Source organism: Geospiza fortis, unplaced genomic scaffold (assembly GCF_000277835.1).
Source record: "Geospiza fortis unplaced genomic scaffold, GeoFor_1.0 scaffold264, whole genome shotgun sequence".
Classification (NCBI taxonomy): Eukaryota; Metazoa; Chordata; class Aves; order Passeriformes; family Thraupidae; genus Geospiza; species Geospiza fortis.
The window spans coordinates 3,319,872-3,328,072 of record NW_005054332.1 but is presented as its reverse complement, the minus strand read 5'-3'; positions in this window follow the sequence as shown (position 1 = coordinate 3,328,072).

Here is an 8,201-nt window from a genome sequence, read left to right as displayed (position 1 = left end):
CTTCAGGTTAAAAATCTCATTTTTCAGAGGAATAAAAATATTCTTCACAACAACAGTGGTCTAACACTGGCACAAGTTGCCCAGACAGGCTGTGGGATATCCATCCTTGGAGGTATTCAGAGTTTGAGTGTAAAATGCCCTGAATAAACTGAGACAAGTTCTGATTTAAGTGGCAGATCAAGCCTGATAACTACCACAGATGTTATCCAGAATAAATTATTATGTGATTGTACATATGATTAATTTATACATATTTTTAATTAACTTCATTGCATTCTTCCAAGTACAAAACATCTCTGGCACACTTTACATTCTGTTCTACTCTGTTCTACTAAACAGATCCTAAAGACAAGAAAGAGAAACCTCTGCTTTAAACAGTGTAGTTGAGGCACCAATCTTGTGAACATCGTTAGAAAGAAACAATCTTTTCATTAATGTTGAAAGAATCAACTATTTCCATCTCAAGTATGTATTAGGTCCTTTTTAAAAAAGTGTTGGTTTGTTTTGCTCTGTGGATAGAATGTAAGAGGAGAGGGAGGGGGTTCTCTGCCAGGATCTGCCTGTAAGATGCTGCTGGTTTCAGAAAAACTGTGCTGATTGGAGAATCTGAGAACCCAGAAACTAATGGAAGCTTATTTCAGATCTACCACAACACACAGATTACTGCAAAGAGCAGTGTTTGGTCAGTAACACTCATCATCTTCCCACCTTTTGGGAATAAGATAAATCAAGACAAATCACTATTTAATGAGAAAAATACAGGGGTTTATTAAAAAATGGCTTTTATAAATACATTCAGAAAGGCAGTTTCTGTAACTAAGCTTTTGTAAAAACCCTCTTTCAAATGGATATGGGAGTACTCTTCCTAAAACAAACCTCTCTACAGTCTTTTCAAAACAAAGTCAACCCCAAAAAAACTACAGAGGAAGGCATCCTCCGAGGGAGAAGTATTCTGACAATAGAGAAATGAGAAAATAAAGTTAATGGAATCAACTTTATTTTATAGTTATCATTTAATTCTGCATAAGAGACATCATAAGTAGTGAATTCCAAACTCCTGAAAACACGGTTTAGCATTGACCACAGTAAGAAAGGGTGAAAAAGTAGGGAGCAATATTTACTGCTTGATCAGGAACACAGCTGTGAGAAACAGCCATGCCATGCTCATCCACCCCTTGTTTCCTGGCAGACAGATGAGATGGGCTGGAGCAGACCTGCTTCTTAGGCTTGTCCTAAAATGCTTGTCCCATCTTTCATCCCCTCCTCTTTTTCCAGTTCATTAGAGAAGAACCTTCTTCAGTCCTTAAACCCTTCAGGTAGGTGTGAGAGACCTTGAGATTATTTCAATTTTGCATTAGCATAAATGTGCCAAAAATGTTCTTTTTCCAGATATACTGGCTACAAAACAGTTTTTAACATAATTTAAAGTAAACCAAATTTCTCAAGGGCATGTATGGTGCAGACTAATATTTTCATATTCATATATATTCTTTGTGGCATCACAGGAAAGGGAGTCTGAGAAGAACAGCTCAAAAAGGTGTTTTCTGGAGGAGAAACAAAGATTTATACAAAATAATCCCTTTATTTTAGAATGTAGAACTGATATTGTGAGTTTGCATAATTGTATAAATTAAATATACAGGACTTCAACCGCAGTTTATCAAATACCAATACAAAAATCTAGACACTTCAGAACTATAATACAGGACAAATGTCACCAAAGTGGTTACTTAATAATTTAACTACAGATACTTTGTATGCACTATGATGAATAAGTGCTAACGAGAAAGTGCAAACTGCTCATTATCCCATTAGTAGCTCTGCAGCAGCTAAAAAAAGAGAACCAGCTTCTCTGGTGACAGCTACTGTGGTAAACAACTGCCAGCTCAGGGGAGCGATCTGCTGGTGAGTTAGTGGGAGCCTTCAGACAGACTTCAGCGACACTGTGGCTTCAAACTGTTTCTGATTCCAGCTACTTACAAAAGCGTGGGGTTTTTTCATGTATTTAAAAAAAAAATAGAATTATCACTGCTTGTACTCTCCTCCCATTTAATTTGGTTCTCCAAGGGGGAAAATTTCTATATATGAATTAACATCATTTTAAACAGCAAAGAATCAGGCTTTGGAGCTTCCACCAGGAAAATATTTTTTCTCTTAACTAGTGCAGGTTACATTCAGTTGCTAAAAAATGTTTTCTCCTGTTTCAGAAACCTACAGAATAAAGAGACTTTTAAAGCTGTTTAGCATTCTTATAATGTGGAGATTTCCAGACTGGTGCCAACACTACTGTATGGATACACAGGTTACAGTCTGGATACAGTATACAGTAGTTATGGATATACAGGTTACAATGTGTTTTGGCAGACCTATTGCAGGAGTTTTTTATAAAAAAGACTCTTGAACTCTCTAGTTTCAAGGCTGGCAAAAGGAGGTGTTCACTAAGTCTCTCCCACATCATCATAAACTTATTAAATTCTGTGCTAATATCTAAAGGCTAGTATTACAAAGCCAAATGCAGAATTCAAACATTGAAATCCCTTCAAGTAAATCTAATCTAATGTATTCCTTCACCAACAGGATACATTTCCTCTTTTACCTCTAACCCTGTGCCTTGCCATCATTACTAAACAACACTGTACTTCAATTCACAGGCCTTTTTCTTTGCATTTTTTTTACAGCTGATATATTATTCAGCATCAAGATTTACAAAATAGTTCACCTAATTAAATTCCATATTGCCATCTAGTAAAACAGATTGTTAGGGCTTAGATTTGCATTGCCATCTCAATTATTGTAGCTATGTTTCTCCTAGGTCCTCTTAAATTTTCCTCATATGGTTTTCTCTTCCTGCATTCTCAAAAGGTAGGCACAAACGGTGCTCACATTGAATTGGAACCAAAACAAGACCACGACTAGAAGAAGAATTCCTGTGCCCCAAGTCCTACCCAAAACACCTTCCTTCTCCTCCTTCACCTCTCTGGTGGCGATACACACTTGCTTCCCTGGCAGTCATGCTTTGCCACAGTGCAGCTGCTGGGCTGGGTGAGCAGCCATAGAGCCCTGTTAGACAATTGTGTCCTATTTCCTCTACATGCCTCTTCCAGCACAGTACCACGTGGGAAGGCTGCCTTGCAGTGTGGCCCTACTCAGAGCTCATCACCCCGTGGGGAAGCATGACCTGAGAGGAGGTCTGGAGAGGTGCTCCAGCAAGCAGGGCACAGGACACTCCTTCCAGCGAGCCTTGTGGCTGCACCTGCCCCTGCACACTGTAATTAGCAGTTAATATGGATTGCAGTAAATCCAGGTAGTGCTTGACATTCTAGTCCTGCAAAACACATCATGTGAGCATTAATACCATTGCTGCAGTTTTACAGCTACCCCTGTAATTCTGTCTCACTATGACATGCTCCCTGAGGCGAACTGCAAGAAGCTGCACAGCAGAAACTGCATAACAGCAGCCCTGACACCATCTGTGGCAGCTGGGATTTTCCACCTTAATATACAACACAAATTCCTGGCAGATGTAACAGACCTTACTTGACACAGCAGTGTCACTGGCTGAGGTTCTGTAGCTATAGATCTTTGCACTCTGTGTAAAATCTTCATTATTTAGTCTGGAACCACACTAGGGAGGCCATGAATCCATGCTGGAAGAAGGTTTGATGGTTACCATTAGTTGTCAGCATGGACTGTGACCAGTGCATCATCACGTGACTCTTGTTGCCTCTTGTTACTTGCCACCAGCCTTCACAGATTTCTTTTTCCATATACAGTCAGTCTTCAAGTGAGACATAAACTTTAAGGAATTTAGAGGTTTTAGAGGAGCTAAGGTTTTAGTTAGAGATAAGTTTTATTGGAGTTAATTAAAATAAATGGGTAGGCCTTGATGAAGTTAAGAGTTAGTGGTTAACTAATAACTGATTGCTTGTCAACACAATGTTTGGTTAGCTGGGTTTATAATGAAGAATATAGAAACTGATAAGTAGCTTTTAGGAACATATGACAATTGTAGGCCTCCTCTGCTCTGAAACCAATAGAAGACAAGGAGTAGGAGTTCATTTGTCATATTTGCATTGAGAAGGTAGAAAGGTCAGAATGAGGAAAACTTCATTTACTTCCTCATTTTGGGACCCCTCCCCATGAAAGGGACCACCGACCCATTTCAAGGAATAAACTACACATGCTTAATAGCTTTTGAACTAATTACTATATGAAGCAGGGAATAGGATGTACCAAAGTTATGAATATGCATTTGTATTTTGGGGGTTCAACACTTGTATAGATTAAAGGGCTCTGTAATCACCAGTAAATGGAGGTGTGTATTTGGGAGCTATCCCACATGCTGCCTGGCATCGCAATAAACATACACTTCCTAACTTTAAACTGTTAGAGAGTTTTTGTCTGTCACAGTTGGATATTGGTACTAGATCAATATCCGTATTTTTTTAATAAATCATAAGAGCCTTTTGACATTATACCTACCAACCCCATTTTAGCAGAAGGTTGGAGAAAATTCGTGGCATCTTATGGCCTTTGTTCACAGGCCTTGCACACCCTCCAGGTAAACACAGCACAATGTCCATCACACACCTCAATCACTTCCATTTTTCCAGGATTACCTCTGCTTGATGGAAAAAGAGGAAAAAAATGTCACTTAATAGACTTGGCCTTTTACTTAGACTTAAGATGAGAGTTCAGATGTGCTTCCACACAACTTCCAAATTGTCCCACTTTAAAGTAGATGGCCAGCTGCCATTAAAGTGTATTAACACTACCGTGAGAGGTGCTCCATGGCAAGGCATGGACTTAGGCATGGATATCCAGTGTCTCTAAGTGGTGTCCTCAAACAAATGGAAATAAGTAAGAATGTTTACTGTCTCTTAAGGGAAATAAAAATTAAAAAGAAACCTTTCATATATTCTGGAACATATTTCTGCTAAATGTTTTTTTCTTTGACATATTTCAACCCTTTGTAACAGTGTTCCAGGTGACTGTAGTCCTATTTCCATGCTGTTAACTTGCCATCACAGTTGAAAATCTCATTAGAAAGAAAAAGTAAAGGGAGAAACATTCCTCAAGTACAACAGGATCAGACTGACCCAACCTCTCTGCAGTATGCAAACATAGCCTGCATGGCAGATGATTTATCAAGTATTTTTCCTGAGGAACCAGCAGTAGTTTCTTAGTACACAATTATGCAAATCGCTGAAAGCACAATGTGAAAATGATGATATTCAGTATGCACTCTGAGTGTACTAGCGATATTCAATGCCATTCATTCTACAATCCCAAATTTTCCAATTATATGTCCAAAAATTACATATTTATGAGATAAATAATGATAAATTAATAGCATCTGCTACCTTAATTTGCACTTATAAATTGGCAAAATCGAAGAAATCAAACCAAAAAAAAAAGCATCTTTGCCCACATAATATACCTGCTTGTAAAAAGCTCTTTATATCCACTAACTTTAGGGTCTTTCTCAGGTAACACCTGGAATCTTAAAACAAGTCTAGAGGAAGTTATCTTTAAGGTTTTCTTTGCAATAATTTTTAGCATTCTATAGCTGAAGAGGAATTCTGCACTGGGCGTTATGCTTAATTTAAACTTTGGCACTTCTGATGATTAAAACTTGATGCAAGATTTATTAGCCTAATTACCTAGATGTTTTAATGTATTTGTGCTATGACACCATAGTCCCACTATTCCTTATTTTGATTTCCTCGGTAAATCTGTGCACTCTGAAAGTAAATTCTCCTTTATGACATCTGCAGGCACAGAACATTCTGGCTTACTTGTGTTCATATTCCTTTTTCCTTAGTAGATTATTTGTGTTCACACATAGAGCATATACTCCTTTTTCATTCAATAAATTGCAGTTATCTAGGGTACAATAGATATGGTTTGAAATCAACTTATAGATATGGTTTGAAATCAACTTATGCCTGAATGGATTTAGATATGTAATTCTGCCCCCTTTAGTGACACCCTTAATAACTATGTTCAAATCCTTAGTGTTTCAAATCTGTATTTGATGTATATTCAAAAATATGAAGTTCAAGCTCAAAAGTAGGAAGCATTTCTTTGCCAACAGGGAATCAAGCACTGAACGGGCTTCCTAGATGGGTGTTTCATGTCCCTAGGCTGTCAGTGCTTAAGAGGCATTTGGGCAATGGCCTTGATAATATGCTGCAACTTTTGGTCAGTCCTGGAGTAATCAATCAGTTGGACCAGTTGGATTGTACATCACTTCCAGCTAGAACCATTCTATTCTATTCTATTCTGTTCTATTCTATTCTATTCTATTCTATTCTATTCTATTCTATTCTATTCTAAACACCTGTTGTTGCTAAATGAAGAGATGACAAAGATGCTTAGTCCTCCTTGTTAAAATTGCTCTGCTTGATGTAAGCTGATTAAAAAATCATTGGGTCAGATAAAGAGCAGAAGTATAAGCTTAAATCTCTATAACTAGTGAAAGATTCTTCTGGACAGAGGGAGAAACAGCTTTAATCTCTGTCCTAGTAAAAATTATATACTTTATATTGAGGCTGTTTTCTAGCCACCTTTTCTGCCAGTCAGGTTTTAAATTAGCATAGAATAGATGCAGTGGGGTAAAATTAAGAATCTCTACTTTCATTTAAAATACACATTTCTATCATGTTTTCAAGGAAGCCTTGAAAGTAAGCTAGTATGAGTGGAAACAAAAGGGAGTACTAAATTCCTAATATTTCAATCCTCGCTGGTAATTTAACAGCAACAAAAAGTAGCTGCCATGTTCTCTACTTACATTAGGTGGCACCATCCTCACAGATTTATTGTTTATGTAAAAAAGCTTAAAAACACTAATTCTGAAATTATGCTAATTCGAGTACGAAATACCTTGATAAAGTTGATGCTTGAATTGCAACTCAGAGGAACATCTGACATTATTTAGACAGGAAAGAGTACTCAAATTTTGTGCAAAATAAATCTCCTTTGTTGAAGAAAAGGTGCAAGGAATAGCTAGCAGGAAAGCCGGAATGCTGATGGATTTAGCCATAAATCTTGCTCTGTAATAGGCTTATTAAGAAGTCCACAATTCACTCTTCATCTCTAAACAGGTTTTGTTCCCAGAAAAACAATAGTGAAAACCTCTTTATGATTCAACTTATTTAACTGGGTTATGATAATTTGCAGGACCTTTTCATTCTTCACCTATCAATGGAGGAATTTCTAAAAATAGCTGAGAATTGCCAATTGCCAATTCCACTTTACAACATTTGTCACTATTTCGTAGTGAGTCTCCTTGCATTAAAATGAAGTTAGTACTATTAGAAATGAAATGAAGGAGAGGGTAAGTGGTGAGAGCAACCAACATCAAATTAAATTAAGATCAGCCTCTTCTCAAGTCATCTCTGTGTCAGGCTAGGCATGGACTTAGGCATGGATATCCAGTGTCTTTAGGTGGTGTCCCAAAACAGATGGAAATAAGTAAGAATGTTTACTGTCTCTTAAGGAAAATAAATAAAAAACAAACCCTTTATATATTCTTCAACATATTTCTGCTGAATGTTTTCTCTTTGATGTAGTTCAACCCTTTGTAACAGTGTTCCAGGTGGCTGTAGGCCTGTTATCATGCCATTAACTTGCCATCACAGTTGAAAATCTCATTAGAAAGAAATTCTTACAAGACTCATGACACTAAGGCTCCTGGTCCTGAGAAGAATTCTTCTAATAGCTTAACTTTAAAACTCAATGTTTAGTTTTACCAAATCTGGAAAATTACATATAGTCTATCAGATAGAAACAGGTGGGTGTGAACTGCCTAAATATTTTAGGACCTCAAAAGAGAAGTGACTTTCTGTTTCCTTGTTCCATCTCTAGGGTAACATACTAGGAACTCATTAAATCAGTTTAAGTAACCTCTTTGTCATGACCTGAGTAGCAAGAATCAAATTTATAAAGGCAAATAGATGTTATTTGAAATTTTCATCCACATAGCTCACTGCTCTTATTGCTGATGATCCTCTGATACCAAATTTCACTGCAGTGTGAACTCGTGCCATTTACTGAGGTTCACAGAGACAGGTGATCCAAACAGCCTGTGATGAATATCCCTCCACTCTGTTTATGTCAACTCAAAAAACCAATGACAATTCAAAGTTATGACTTTGGGTAGATGATTAAGTTAAAAAGAATGCTAAAGTACAGAAGGC